This window comes from Trachypithecus francoisi, unplaced genomic scaffold, assembly GCF_009764315.1.
Source record: "Trachypithecus francoisi isolate TF-2019V2 unplaced genomic scaffold, Tfra_2.0 Lachesis_group9, whole genome shotgun sequence".
NCBI classification, from domain to species: Eukaryota; Metazoa; Chordata; class Mammalia; order Primates; family Cercopithecidae; genus Trachypithecus; species Trachypithecus francoisi.
The window spans coordinates 55,741,596-55,757,685 of record NW_022681474.1 but is presented as its reverse complement, the minus strand read 5'-3'; the positions used below and the strand labels follow the sequence as shown (position 1 = coordinate 55,757,685).

The window sequence follows — 16,090 nt, the reverse complement described above, 5'->3', positions numbered from 1 at the left end:
TTTTACATAAAATCTCAGTATATATACACATAGGTATATATTCTGTCTATAAATGTTTAGACCCTTTTGAAAAACAACCATATTAAGACATAATTTACATAAAACAAAATGCACCCATCTTAAGTATAATGTTAAGTTCTGATAAAAGTGTATAAAAAGTGTATATTTAGTATAACCACCACCCAATCAAAATACAGAGTAATTCCATCACCATAGAAAGTTCTTTTCTGCTCCTCTGCAGTCAATCCCCACCCCCACCTATAACCTCAGGCAACCACTAATCTGCTTTCTTAATGTTTTGGTGGTTCTAGAATTACATGTGAATCAAATTATACAGAATGTAGTCTTTTGTCTGGCTTCTTTTGCTCAATATAATGTTTTTAATTTCATAGAGTGACACTGTGCAAATTCATTCCTTTTTTCTCCTAATATTCCACTGCAGATTTGTTGATAGACTATACTGTTTCCAGTGTTGAGCACTGAGTACTGTTGTACAAATCATTTGTGAATTTAAGGTTTTATTTTATACCCAGGGGTGTAATGTCTAGGTCATACAGTAAGTGCAAGTTTAAGTTAATAGGAAACTGTTAAACAGTTTTCCAAAGTGCCTGTACACTCCTATCAGCAATTTATGTAAAATTCTGATTGCTCTACGTCCTCACCAACACTTGGTATTGTTAGTCTTTTTCATTTTGACCATTCTTGTAGGCAAAAAGTTGCTCATAATTATAATTTTCTTTAATAACTAAATATGTCAAGAATTTTTAATATGTCTACTGGAATTTCAAATACCTTCTTTTAATAAGTTGCTCCACAATTTTTTTTTTTTTTTTTTTTTTTTTTTTTTTTTACCAATTTTGCCATTTGAGTTCTCTAACTTCTTACTAATTTATTGAAGTTTTTTATATAATGCTGGGTAAAAGTCCTTTGTCAGATATATCAATTGTCAACATTTGCTCCCAGTCTATAGTATACTGTTTCTTTTCCTTAACAATGTCTCCTAAAGTGCAGACTTTTTAATTTTATTGAGTCTAATTTAACATTTTTAAAATGTTGTAGTTAGTGCTTTTTGTACCATATATAAGACTAAATGCTTTCTCCCTCAAATTGACCACAAAACATGGATATCTGCTCTCACCACTTCTATCATAATATTGGACTTGAGGTCCTCACAAGTGTAATAAGGTAAAAAAAGAAACAGAAAGCACATGTTTGGAAAGGAAGATGTAAAACTGTCTTCATTCAATGACTGTATGTGGAGAAAATCCAACCAAAAGACTACCAGAACTAATAAGTGGATTTAGAAAGGCTACAAGACACAAAGACAATATACAAAAATCAGCTGTATTTTTACATATTAGCAAGGAATACTTGAGAAATGATTTTTTAATCCCATTTACAATGGCATTAAAAATGTAAGATATTAAGATATAAATTCAATAAAATATGCACAGGACCTGTACACTGCAAAACTAAAAAACATGTTGAAAGAAATTAAAGAACTACATAAATGGAGAGCTATAACATGTTTATGTAGTGGAAGGTTCAATGACATTAAAATAGCAATTCTCCACAAACTGATCTACAGAGTCAAGGCAATCCCAATTGAAACCGCAAGTTGTTCTTTTTTTTTTTTTTTTTTTAACTAACAAGCCGATTTTAAAATACTTTTGAAAACACAAAGGACCTAGAATACCCAGAAAATTTTTGAAAATAAAGAACAAAATTGGAGGATTTATACTAACCAATTTCAAACTTTACATAAAGTTATAGAAATAAAGACAATGTGGTACCAACATAAGAACAGACAGCAAAAGCAACAGGAGAGAGTTCAAAAGCACATCCACACATACATCACCAGTTTACTTTCAACAAAAATGCCAAGAGAACTCAATGGGCAAAGAATACAGAAAGGGGAAGAAACTCAATAGGGAAAGAATTACCTTTTCAACAAATGATATTTTAAAATGTATATTAGACCAGCTAGCTTGAGCCCAAGGCCTCCTCAGGCAAAAAATAAAATTTAAATTTAAATTTAAAAATTGTTTATTCATAAAGGAAAATAAAGAACCTAGACCCATAGCTCATACCAAACACTCTATCAACCCCTAAAAATTGATCATGAACCTTAATATTGGAGCTAAAACTATAAAACCTCTAGAATAAAACACAGGAGAAAATTCAGCAGGCTTTTTTTCACACAACATTTCAGCTATCCTTACATGCTAATAAATATTTTTTTTCACTTTGTCAAAGGTAAGAAGAAAAGGAGAAAATCCTTACAAACTTTGAAAACATCTCATTTCTTAAATGAAATTTCGAAATGCTTTCCTTATTCATATGGTCATACAACATTTCTTCAACTGAAGAACAGAAATACACAAAGGAAAAGAACAAAAATCTTTTTAACCTCCTTTCATATAGTTCCTATAAGAATGGGTTGGCTTCTATGAGATTGTAGTTTTGCCTCGATGATTCTTTTTTGAGTGCCTTTGCTGAAGTTGTAAATAAATCTCCCAACTTATAAGTATTAATACTACTTATAAGTTTTAAATATAAAACAGTTACCAGAAAACCATTACAATATGTGAAATGTTATGTACTGCTATACCGTCTTAAAATTGCCTGTTTTGGTTGATAAAGACTTGTAATGTATTTTACAGAGATAACACACTTTTAAAATTGTAATAAAAGGAATTTTAGCCATTTTAAGTATAATTTATCCCCAACAATTTACACGATATCTCAATAAATGTGTGTATCATTGCCTATTGGTTATGAATTGTGGTTAACAAAATAAGGAACGAAAGAATCCATTATAGGCCGGGCGCGGTGGCTCATGCCTGTAATCCCAGCACTTTGGTAGGCCGAGGCAGGTGGATCACGAGGTCAAGATATTGAAACCATCCTGGCTAACACGGTGAAACCCCGTCTCTACTAAAAATACAAAAAATTAGCAGGGCACGGTGGCGGGCACCTGTAGTCCCACCTACTCGGGAGGCTGAGGCAGGAGAATGGTGTGAACACGGGAGGTGGAGCTTGCAGTGAGCCGAGATCACACCACTGCACTCCAGCATGGACCACAGAACGAGACTCTGTTTCAAAAAAAAAAAAAAAGAAAAAGAATCCATTATACTATAATTCTATAATTTTAGTAGTTTAGCCACCAGTTTTCCAGAAAACTAAAATTTAAAAAATATATATTGCAATGCTGCTACTTATGTATGAGTGATTTACTATTGCATACAAGTTACTCCAAAACTCAGTAGTTTAAAACAATGGACATTTATTATCTCACAGTTACCACAGGCCAGAAATCTAGGCACAGCTTAGCTGGGTACTTCTGGGTCAAAGTCTATCATGGGGTTGCACTCAAGCTGCTGGCCAAGCTGTGGGATCCTCTGAAGGCCTCCATGTATGAAAAGGATATGCTTCCCATCTCACTCACATGGCTATAGGCAAGTCTCAGTCCCTACCACCTGGGATTCTCCAAGAGGCATACAACATGGCATCTTTGTTCAAAAAAATTTCCTTCTTTCCATCAATGGCTTTTTTGCAGGTGTGCAATTCAATAGTTTTTAGCAAATGCACAGAATTGTAAAACCATCACCATCATCAATTTTAGAATATTTTCATCACCCCAAAAAGAAACTCAGTCCTCTTTAGCAGTCAAACCCATTTTTCCCCAACCCCTACCCCAACACCAGTTCTAGGCAACCAGTATTCTATTATCTGAGTCTATATTTGTATTCTGGACATTCCATATACCTGTAATCACACAATATGTGGCCTTTTGTGACTTTCTTTTATCACTTAGAAAGTTTTCAAAGTTCATCCATTTGTAGCATGAGTCAGTATTTAATTCCTTTTTATTCCTGAATAACAGTCCACTGCATGGATAAACCACATTATTTAAACCATTTATCAGTTGATGTACGTTTGAGTTGTTTCAACATTTTGGCTATTATGGCTACTGCTACTGTGAACATGTACATACAAATTTTTGCATAGATATGTTTTCATTTCTTTTGGGTATATACCTAGGAGTGGAACTGCTTTGTCATGCCTTATCCCATATTTAGCCATTTCAAGAACTGCCAGACTTTCTCAAAGCACTTGCTCCACTTTACATTCCAACATGTAGATTCCAATTTCTCCAGGTCACCAACACTTATTATTACCTGTCTTTTTTATTATACATAGCCATCTTAGTTTACTAAGATGGTTACTTAGATGGTCACTTAGTAACTGTCTTAGTTACTTGGTGTGACATGGTATTTCACTGCGGTTTTGATTTCCATTTACATGGTGACTAATGATGTAAAACATCTTTTCATGTGCTTACTGGCTATTTGTATGTCTTGTCTGAAAAACTGTCTATTCAAATCCTTTGTCCATTTTTTTTAGTTATTTTTCCTTTTATGACTAAGGTATAAGAGTTCCTTAAATACTCTGGATACTAGACCTTTAATAGATACACGGTTTCTCATACCAAACACTGGGGAGCATGTAGACAGGATAAAAACAGTTAACTCTCACACTGCTTATAGGACAGTAAAACAGTACGACTACATTGGAAAGCAATTTGTATTTAGTAAAGTTACTGGTGTACACACCTGACAAACAACAACTCCAATCCTAGATGTATATTCCAGAGAAATTCTTACCTTTGAAGAAAAACATGGATGAAACTTAGTAACTAATTTAAAAAGTTGCAGGAGGCCGGTCGCGGTGGCTCAAGCCTGTAATCCCAGCACTTTGGGAGGCCGAGACAGGCGGATCACGAGGTCAGGAAATCGAGACCATCCTGGCTAACACGGTGAAACCCCGTCTCTACTAAAAAATACAAAAAAAACTAGCCGGGCAAGGTGGTGGGCGCCTGTAGTCCCAGCTACTCGGGAGGCTGAAGCAGGAGAATGGCATAAACCCGGGAGGTGGAGCTTGCAGTGAGCTGAGATCCGGCCACTGCACTCCAGCCTGGGCGACAGAGCGAGACTCCGTCTCAAAAAAAAAGTTGCAGGAAAAAAAATCCACATAGCATGATGCCATTTATATAAAGTTTAAAAATATGCATAAGCAAACAGTATTTTGGGGAGATATACATGTATAAAGTAAAATAACATTATCAAGAAAGCAGTCCAGGTGCAGTGGCTCACACCTGCAATCCCAGCACTTTGGGAGGCTGAGGCAGGCAGATCACTTGAGGTCAGGAGTTTGAGACCAGTCTGGCCAACATGGTGAAAGCCTGTCTCTACAAAAATACAAAAATTAGTAGGGCATGGTGGCACGTGCCCATAGTCCCAGCTACTCAGGAGGCTGAGGCAGGAGAATCGCTTCAACCCAAGAGGCAGAGTTGCAATGAGCCAAGAGGGCGTCACTGCACTCCATCCAGCCTGAGTGACAGAGCAAAACTCTGTCTCAAAAAAAAAAAAAAGAACGAAAGCAAAGAAATGATAGACACAGAATTCAGCATGCTGGTTATTTTGAGAGGAAGGAAGAAGTACACAGGAGGTTTCAATGCTATTGGTAATGTTCTATTTTTTCAATACATACTTTATACGCGTGACACATTTAATAAACACTTTTTCAAAGAGCTTCACAGACAACTGAAGGTCTTTTTAATATAGAAAGACACCAAAGCAGTTCAAAGCAAATATAAAGCAGATGAGAACATCACAGTGAACCAAAAACCACACATACACAACATTTATAAAGTATTTTAAATCCAACACAGTGTATGTTTTGTAGAACTGAGAAGGCAGATTCCCTGCCCTTATCCGCTTCTTTCCACCATTGTGTCCACCTCTGTCTTCCTGATCCCACCTTTACCTCCAGGTCCTGAATCCACTTCTACCTCTTCCAGAGTTTTTCTCTTCAATATGTCAATCTGATGAGCACCCATCCTTCCTCTCAATTTCCATAGCACTTGTACCTCTTCAAAGCCTTCATCATATTATCCTCAGATTACACGTTTTAACTCCTCTATCAGAAATAAGCACCTGGAGAACTAGAACACTGGTCACATCATCAAACTGACTCTCCAAAAGCAAATTTTTTATTGACTATTGATTGAATAAATGAATTAGAAAATTCAGGCATTTCCAAGTGAGTTAAGAAATTGGATCTGGTCTAGTTATTTAAAACAAAAAATGAAAAGTTTAAAATTACACTTCTTGAAAAAGAAGTTCAAAATTGAAAATCCTTCAATACAGCAAAGACAAAGCTGACAACCGTCAGATAAAATATAAAATGTTTATACTGTATATACTGATAATTTTCCATATTCACAGGGGACAAAATTAGAAGGCATAAGAAGAACTTCCTGATTACTTGGCATCAGAACAGTCCACGGCTTTAGAAAATGTCTTTTAATCAACCACAAACCTGGGGAACAGGTAGGGTTGTAAAGCATCTTTTACGGGGGGTGGCAGGAGGCGGAAAAAACACATACCATTTCAAGGCTCAAAAAAATGAAGCCACTTTTAGAAATTTCAGCAATATTTTTAACTTGCTTTCAGATATTTTAAACTACTTACCACCAAAAGTATAAACCTAAACATTATGTGATTATGGTAGAAATGGAACTGCTACATAAGGGAAAAAGAAACAAACCACAAGTGAATCAACGACATTCCTCAAGAACCAGACGCTACTACCGACAACAATTAGCGTTTCCTGGCTGCTTAAATCAATTCATTCCCAGCTCTGCTTTGAGCTGGCACTAACTTAAAGGAAACATAAATGTTGGAGCTAAGGCTGCCAGATTTAGCAAATATAAATACAGCAAGCCCAGTTAAACTTTAATTTCAGACAAACAACGAATCATTTTTTTAGTACAAGTATGCCCCCATGTAGTATTTATAGTAAAAATGTATTCACTTTATCTGAAATTCGTATCAACTAGGCATCCTGTGTTTTATCTGGCAAACCTAGCTGGAGCCAAAAGGTAGAAGAGTAATCAATCCAATTTCCTCATTTTGCAGCAGAAACTGAGAACCAAAGAAAGGAAATGACTTGCTTAAGCTTAAGCCAAAGATCAGGGAAGTAAGTTGGCTTTGAAAAGAGAAAACCTTTCCACTAGGTCACCTTGGGTACCACTTATAGTCCATTCCACTTCCAATTCTTGCTCAGCTCACAGAAGCATCAAGCAGACAAACTGTAAAAGGGTATCGTTTCCCTCTTTTAACATTAAACTTCAAGTTTCAGTACATCTCTTAAAACCATAGTCTCCAAAATCCATTAGGAAACTATGTGTTCCTCTTTAAAAAAAAAAAAAAATCCTGAAAATGTTGTCTACACACTACCACCTCACACTGTTTACATGTTCACTCACCATATGAAACAGGACATCTTTTTCTCTTAAACTCAGTTTTCTCAAAATCCAAAATTCTCTTGCTCCAGGGTCTCAAGATTTCACACGAAGGCATGTTCACATTATTCCATGACTCTCAACGACTTGAGTTCATATACTCCTTCAGTTTTCATATTTTTTAGAGTTTTCATGTTTTTCTGGTATGTCCTAACCTATCCGGTTGGTCTCAAAAGTCTTCCATTCCCATTCTGTATCTGAGCAACTAAATCAGCAATGAGGCATGAAGTCTCACTATTATAAACATACACTTACTTCCCCAGGGACTGGGATGCAAGGAAAGATGGAACCATTCGAGAAACGTCTTTATCAGAAATTTCGGGGCCAAAAAAGGCCCCGAAGTATGGTATGTGAGGGTTATGCTAATTGTCTCTGTAATTATATAGCATGCAATCGAACAAAATAAGGAGAAAGATAATAGAAAACACATATGCAAAGAATTCATTTTCCAGATCCTATCAAATTAAAAAATACACAAAACATTTCCTCAACTCCATACGGAGCTCCCCAACCTATGACTTCCCTGGGTCCTTAAGGGTAGTTAGCGTGGGGGTGGGTCGTGAGAATAGTGATAATGAGGCAGAAAAGGGTTCCATTTATTTTTACAATCTGGGCTTCCAAATAGATTTTAAGAAAAAAAAAGGTTTTGTTGCATTAAAGAAACATGAAAACGGTAACATAAACCATTATAACCCCCACCCAATAAGTTTCCTATTAGAAACTTCAGCCAGGTGAACGGGAATACGAATCATTTAAGATGAAAACAGATTTAAAGATCAACGAAAAGTTAGCAACTAAAGGATACCTATGCTTTCCTTCTGGCACTCCCAATGCACGCAGGTCTCTCGAGATCACACGTCAGACGTGGAAGGTCCTCACGGATTACTAGTCCGAGCTTCCATTTTACAGATGCGCAAACTCAGGCCAAGGACGACGGCTGACGGGCTCAAGGTCTCACAGGCCCTCAGGGAAAAGACCTGGCACCCCGGGCGGCCGGCCTAGGGCCCTTGGCACAGACTGCTTCTGCGTTCCTGGTTCGACTCGGCCCGGCCCCAGGGGCAGACGCCAGCACCAGGGCAGAAGGACCCACGGCCCCAAGTCGCGCTGCCTCTCCGCGGGCTCCACGCCGGGCCCCCAGCCCACGGGCAGCGCAGGGCGGGCGCCTTGGCGGCCCACCTGTCGCTGACCGCGCGGCCGGCAGCCACACCCCCTGCCCGGGCCGGGGGCTCGGCCGCCCTTATTGGCGGCCAGCAGGGACAGCTGCGAGCGGCTTGGAAGAGCCGAGCCTAGAAGCCGCAAGAGTTACCTCAGGTGGGCTCTGAGCTGGCGGCGCAACGGCCCCGGCCCTCCTGGAGCATGCCCCAGACGCGGACGCAGCAGGGCCGAACCTCCGCCAGCGCGTTGCCTGTGTACACCCTACGCCCCTCCGCGTGAGGACGCCGACTGGCAGGTCACGTGACGCGGGCGTCACGTGTCCGGCCGGGTTGGGTGGAGGCGTTCCCGGGCGGCCACAGCGCGCTGGGGGCCGGCTGCTGCGGGTGCGGCTGCGCGACACCTCTGTGCTTCCACCCCTTCGCTGTGCCCAGGCGAGGACCCACCAGGCTTGGAACCGAAGACTTCCCCAGCTCTGCCTTTGTTGTTTAGTGTGTCGTGGGCCTGACTACATATGTTATTAATACTAGTGTTTTGGAAGGAAAAGGAAATTTTGTCTGGCAAAAGGACGTTGTACTTGGAGAAGAAAGTGGAAAATACTTTCTTACTTGAGGCTGTCAAACGGGAGGGAAAGCGAAGGAATAAGTGGTAACGGTTTTTGCCCTGACAGATTTTTGTTTGCTTTCGCTCTCTAATCTGGACTGAAGGATAGATGCCCACAGCATAGCCCTCTCAGCCAGAGAAAGCGTGTGAAAGAGGTTTATACGACTTCCTACTTTTAAATTGTATTTTAATTTTTATCAGGAATCATCTTTGTGTACATACACGTCTAAGTATTTGATTCTGCATTCATCTTTTGTCCACATAAAACTTTATTATTCCTCTGTCACTTTCATCATTGTCTACCAAATCCAATTTTCCTAGATCAAACTTCCCAGAAATAGTTTCAACCACTGCTAATTTTATTTGTCCCATAATAATGCATAAAATATGACTAATTTGTATTTCTTAGTAAATTCATGAGTGAATTATAAGCAAATCCTCTCAAATATTCCACAGTTCTGTTGTCCAGGAGTGATCTATATAGCTAATCAATTCCTCCCTACAATTGTGACCACTTTGCATTGTTGGCTAAGTAAAGAGCAGATTGTCAGGTTCAAAACAGTGTGCTCAAAATATCCTTTAGATCAGCAAGGTCAAAACATCTTCATTGCTGTAACACACTTAGAATACAGTATTACAAAGAGCAGAAAATGATGAATTTTCTCCATTTGTCGTTTACTATGGAAAATAGGTTATCAAGGCCCGTTGCCACAATCTGGTTGACTCTACTGCTTCTGGCAGCAGGTGTTCCATGAAGGCAGTACCAATATCTTCCATTGGTATAGCTTATGCCTAGACCAGTCTTGGTGAGCAAAAGAATTGGTTGACTGATCTATGGATATGAAATCCTATCATCCTTCTGCAGGAAGCGGCAGAACCTTCGTAGTTTAACAGGGATCTGTGAGCTAAGCAGGGCTGATAAGCAGTACTTATGGAGGCAAAGATAGGGTGAGTCCTGGCTCAGCCATTACTGTCTAGGCAATTTTCTTAACCTTTCCGAGCCTCTCTTCGGCTATCTAAAAAACATCTACTGAATAGAGTGGTTATGAGACAAAATGAGGTAATGCCTGTATAACACTTTTAAGTGCCCAACACATACAGTGCTGGGTAAATATTAACCATATATAGTCTTTGGCAACGGGTATTAGTATAGGAGGTCAGAGTCCTGAGGGAAAGGGAGCTGACAACTTGAACATGTCCAGGTCCTGGGTCCAGATTCTTGCCACCTGGAGTGCAGTTCAAGAAGGGATTGCCCGCCAGGTGTGGGGGCTCACATCTGTAATCCTAGCACTTTGGGAGGCTGAGGCAGGCAGATCACCTGAGCTCAGGAGTTCAAGACCAGCCTGGCCAACATGGCCTGGCCAATATGAAACCTCCTCCTTACTAAAAATACAAAAATTAGCCAGGCATGGTGGCAGGCATCTGTAATCCCAGCTACTCGGGAGGCTGAGACAGGAGAAACGCTTGAACCTCGGAGGCAGATGCTGCAGTGAGCCAAGATCATGCCACTGCACTCCAGCCTGGGTGACAGAGTGAGACTCCGTCTCCAAAAAAAGGAAGGGATTGCCAGCAAGGAAACAAAGCACAATTGGGATAAAACTGTTGCACTCAGAATGTAAGGCAGCCAGTAAGGGAATTGCTCACAGGGCACTAGGTACTCACTCCAAGAGGCATCCTGGCCTTGTGGCAACAGCTTAATTCCAAATCCTCCCTGCTTGTGTTAATGGGGACTCCTAATACACTGCCTTTCCTGAGCCTTAACCGACATAGGGAAATTACCTACCCTCTCCTAGAGTTTGTGGGACATGAAGAGATAAGAATTCAGGCTTCAGCCAAATGACCAGTGTTATCTCCAGAGCCAGTCACACTGACTCCCCACCAAATGGTTAAATACATGAACCCATTCAACCCTGTTCTAGTTTGTGTGTGTGTGTGTGTGGTGTTTTTGCTTTGAGATGAGTTTTGCTCTTGTTGCCCAGGCTAGAGTGCAATGATGCGACCTCAGCTCACGGCAACATCTGCCTACCAGGTTCAAGCAATTCTCCTGTCTCAGCCTCCTGAATAACTGGGATTACAGGTGCCCACCACCACACCCAGCTAATTTTTGGTATTTTTAGTAGAGACAGGGTTTCACCATGTTGGCCAGGCTGGTCTCGAACTCCTGACCGTTGGTGATCTGCCCACCTTGGCCTCCCAAAGTGCTGGTGTGCCCAGAGTTGGTTCCTTCCAGTGGGTTCTTGGTCTCACTGACTTCAAGAATGAAGCCGCGGATCTTTGCAGTGAGTGTTACAGCTCTTAAAGGTAGCATGGATCCAAAGAGTGAGCAGCAGCAAAATTTATTGTGAAGAGCAAAACAACAAAGCTTCCACACTGTGGAAGCGGGACACAAGCAGGTTGTTTCTGCTGGCTGGGGTGGCCAGCTTTTATTCTCTTATGTATCCCCACCCACATCCTGCTGATTGGTCCATTTTACAGAGTGCTGATTGGTCCATTTTAGAGTGCTGATTGGCCCATTTTACAGAGTGCTGAATGGTCCCTTTTACAAAGTGCTGATTGGTGCATTTACAATCTTTAGCTAGACACAAAAAAGTTCTCCAAGTCCCTACTGGAGCCAGGATATCCAGCCAGCTTCACCTCCCACTGGGATTACAAGTGTGAGCCACTGCGCCCAGCCATGTTCTAGTTCTTAAAGAGTTTAATTGCAAAAAATAAAATGTGTTATGTATGACAAAATAGATTATAAATATACAGTGCATGGCTGTATAAAGGCACCCAATCTAATACAGCAGATATACTAGTGTTCCCACTAGAATAGATGAATGTAAGGACTAATGGGGAGCTTGCAAAGAAAGAAAGAAACTAGCAATAACCTACTAAAGTGTTGAAAAGCTATGTATGTGGTAGAGCCAACCTTGAATTCACGTTTCCTGGTCCCAAATCTAAATGCCTTTTTTTTTTTTGCCTTGATATAAGACTTTTTCCTTTTTATTAATAACCTTTATAAAGATACAGTTTCACCAGACTCCAGTTCACCAGACTGGAATTCAGAGGAGAGATATAGAGATATAAATTGAAGATTAGGCAGTGGTATTCAAAAAGCCACATGATTGGATGCGATCACACAGAGCAGTAATTTTCGTATCTTTGACCTCAACCCAAAATACAAAATACATTTTACATGTTAACCGAATACATGTATATAATTTAAAAGTTTCCAGAAACAAATTTACCATTCCTACGTGTGATGCATGATTTCTTCTGTTTAAATTTTTCACTCCCAACTCTATTGATTTTTTTTAACCCTGTAATAATTGTGGCCTACAGTTTGAAAATCATTGAAAATTACTGATCTAGGACTTTCACAGGTCCGAATTGCATAATTGCAGCAAAAGAGACTGAAAGGCTAGACATGTGGCACTGTAGAGATAAGAAGGAAACTTAGAAGAAGCTATCAGAGGTAAGAGGAGAACTGGAACAGAGGAGTCCTGATCACGTGAAGAAAATGTTTCAAGAGAGAAGTGCCTAAAGGTGTCATTTGCACTGAGAGGCTGAGTCAGATGAGGATTGACCTCTGAACTGGCAGTGTAGAGATCACTGAGACCTTGGGAACGAAGCAATTAAGATAAAGTGGTAGGGTTAAAAGCCTGATTCTTGAGATAATAGATGGTGCCGACAAGTAAATACAATCATTGTTCTCTTGCTGTAAAGGAGAGCAGGGAAATAGGATCATAGCAGGTAAGAGATGTGGGATTAAGGTTTTCTGTTTAAATATTTATATGCTAATACAAATGCTGTAGTAACTGGATGTACAAGAGAGTGACAACTGTAGGAAGGAAAATCTTGAGTAGATTGGAGGAGTCATCCTAAGATAAGGAAAAAACAAGAGAAGGGGAATGGCTGGCCACAGATACAGATAGCTTGGTAGATTTGTTGTTGAACATGAAACTGACCCAGTAGTCCCACAGACAGTTCTTTTGGCCAAACATAGAAAGTGACCCTTCTTTTCTTAAAGCTCAAAACTTACATTTGTTTTATCTGAGTTCCTTTCTCAGAAAGGACTCCTGGCCTCTCAAAAAGTATCAAAGAACTGAAACTTACCAGATCACCACATTCAGACAATGAGATGCCAGACCCTTACTTTTATTTCCTTACCCCTCCATAGTTCCTGTTTTCTAACACATGGTTATACTTCTTCCCTGCTATATAAACCCTAAATTTTAGTCAGTCAGGGAGATGGATTTGAGACTGACCTCCCCATCTCCTTGGCTAAAACACGTGATTAAACTCTTCTTCCTCAGCAGTAACCTGCAAGACGTAGACAGAACCCCTGATGTTTCTGTAACGGATGCACGTGGAATTTCTCTACTGATTGTTGATAGTTTAATAAAATAAAAGCTGAGTGTGAGGAGAGGGAGAGAGGTGCTGGTGGTTTGAGAAAGGAGGAGAACATGTAACTATCATCCAGGAGCGTGCTACAGCCCAGCCAAACCCAGCCCTAGGACCTCCCACGTGGGTCTGCTGTATATTTCTCTCGACTTCCATCCTTGCCTCCTTACAGTCTTTTTTTTTTTCTACACAATCACCAAAGTGACTTTTCAAAACCTAAGTCAGAGCATGTCAACCCCAATATTTTCCCAATTCAGAATAAAATCCAAAAGTGCTTGGCTCTAAAGTCCTGCATGATCTAGCCCCTACTTCTCATCGTCCTCTTACTTGCTTTGCTCTAGCCACCTGGCTTCCTTGCTGTTCCTTACTTTCCTCAAGAGTAGAACATTTCCTTCCATTTCCTCACTTCCTTTGTGGCTTATTTAAATGTGACTTTCTCAGGTTGCCTTTGACCATTCTTTGTGAAACAGCACTCCTATCAATGTCACCTTCCCCTGCTTGGTTTTTGTTATTAGCACTTATTGCCATCTCTGGCAGAGATATTTATAGCAAATTAAGTATCTATTTGCTACCAGCCCTCTTCATATAACCCTTGCAATTAGGTCAGGCCCTATAACCAATGGCCTGCTGCAGTGATCTAGACCACATGTTGCAGTGGCGAAGTCACAGAGTGGACACAGCCTGAATCACTGAGTCACTGACTAGGTCAGCTGTCCTGGGAAGTTGCCTGGCTCAGTGAGTTTTCCACGGTGGAAAAATAAACTTTGTTGTGTTAAATCACTGAGCTTTTGGGATTCATTTGTTACCGCAGCATAATGTATTATCTGATATGGTCTAAATTATGTCCCTCCACCCCCAAAATTCGTTTGTTGAAGTCCTAACTTCCAGATCTCAGAATGTGACTGCATTTTGAGATAGGGTCCTTAAAGAGGAGATTAAAAAAGGAGATCAGAGTGGGCCCTAATCCAATATGACAGATGTCTTCAGAAGAAAAGGCAATTAGGTTGGGTGTGGTGGCTCATCCCCGTAATCCCAGCACTTTAAAGAGGCCCAGGTAGATGGATCACGAGGTCAAGAGTTCGAGACCAGCCTAACCAATATGATGAAACCCCATCTCTACCAAAAATACAAAAATTAGCCAGGCGTGGTGGAGTGCACCTGTAATCCCAGCTACTCAGGAGGCTGAAGCAGGAGAATCGGTTGAACCTGGGAGGCGGAGGTTGGAGTGAGTCAAGATAGCACCTTTGCCCTCCAGCCTGGGCGGCAGAGCAAGGCTCCATCTCAAAAACAACAACCAACAACAACAACAAAAACCCGGAGATTAGGACGCAGACACACACAGAGGAAAAACCATGAGAGCACACAAGGAGAACACGGTCATCTGCAAGGCAAGGAGGCTTCAGAAGAAACCAGCTCTTCTGACACCTTGATCTTAGAGTTATAGCCTCCAAAAATGTAAGTAAATTAATTTGTCCCTGAAGCCACTCAGTCTGTGATACTTTGTTACGGCAGCCCCACAAATGAATGCAGAATCCTAACACCATCTGGCATATTTGTTTTATTTCCTCTAGAATGTAAGTGTGTGATGAAAGCAAGGATGTTTAGTTCCAACACTGTATCCACAGTACTTAATTGAGCCTGACACCTACCAGAGGCTTAATCAATATCTATTAAATGACTGAATACTGTATTTTAATGAAAAAGTTCAAAGAAAATCTTTCTGGGGCTGTACTCATTTTGCTAACTTTCTCCAATAAATTTTTAGACTCCTCTGCATTGAACTTTATTTTCATTTCTAATTTTGCTAGTTTGCTTTTCTTTCTTAAGGTAAGGTTGATGTGAATTTGGTTGAAATATTTCAGGACAACTGCAATTTTATTCATTTTCCAGTATTCACTTTTTTTCTAATTTCCATTTCCTCCTTTATTTTGGTTTTCTGACGTCTTTTCTCGTTTTAGATTATAGTTTTTCTCTCTTGGTAACATGGACATTTCCATATTCAATCCTTTCTGGAACAAAGAATATACCAGTATAAATATTTTGGTAATGACAGCTTTGATGGTGCTCTCAACAACTTAATAGGTACTACTTTATTTATTTTATGTATTTTTTTTGAGATGTAGCCTCGCTCTGTCGCCCAGGATAGAGTGCAGTGGTGCAATCTCGGCTCACTGCAAGCTCCACCTCCCAGGTTCATGCCATTCTCCTGCCTCAGCCTCCCAAGTAGCTGGGACTACAGGTGCCCGCCACCACGCCTGGCTAATTTTTTGTATTTTTTAGTAGAGACAGGGTTTCACCATGTTAGTCAGGATGGTCTCCATCTCCTGACCTCGTGATCTGCCCGCCTCGGCCTCCCAAAGTGCTGGGATTACAGGCATGAGCCACCTCGCCCGGCCGGAAAAGAGTAACTTTATAATGGAGAGACCTGACAAACTCCTCAGCCAGGTAGTGAAGGTCAACATCAGCAGGCATAAATCATGTTGCTAGTGTGTTCACTTGATACCATTAGTGAGAATGACACTTCAGTAGTCTTCCTCTCAAAACCCACAACCCCAGTGTAACCATGAGGAAAACATTAGA

The 16,090-nt window shown here is 40.4% G+C and overlaps 1 protein-coding gene across 11 annotated transcripts in view; it reads right to left on the bottom strand.

The window, feature by feature from the left end:
* The window catches only part of MARCHF8 (membrane associated ring-CH-type finger 8), a 150,924-nt gene extending 142,046 nt beyond the window's left edge, over positions 1-8,878 (bottom strand). For 3 of the 11 annotated variants that reach the window (XR_004436440.1, XR_004436439.1, XM_033208585.1), the window contains exon 1: positions 8,175-8,873. The gene's annotated coding sequence lies outside the window, so the exon portion shown is untranslated. Of the gene's footprint in view, positions 1-8,174 lie in introns of all 11 variants that reach the window. The other 8 variants (XM_033208579.1, XM_033208581.1, XM_033208584.1 and 5 more) reach the window with 7 other exon arrangements.
* Positions 8,879-16,090: the final 7,212 nt, after the last annotated feature.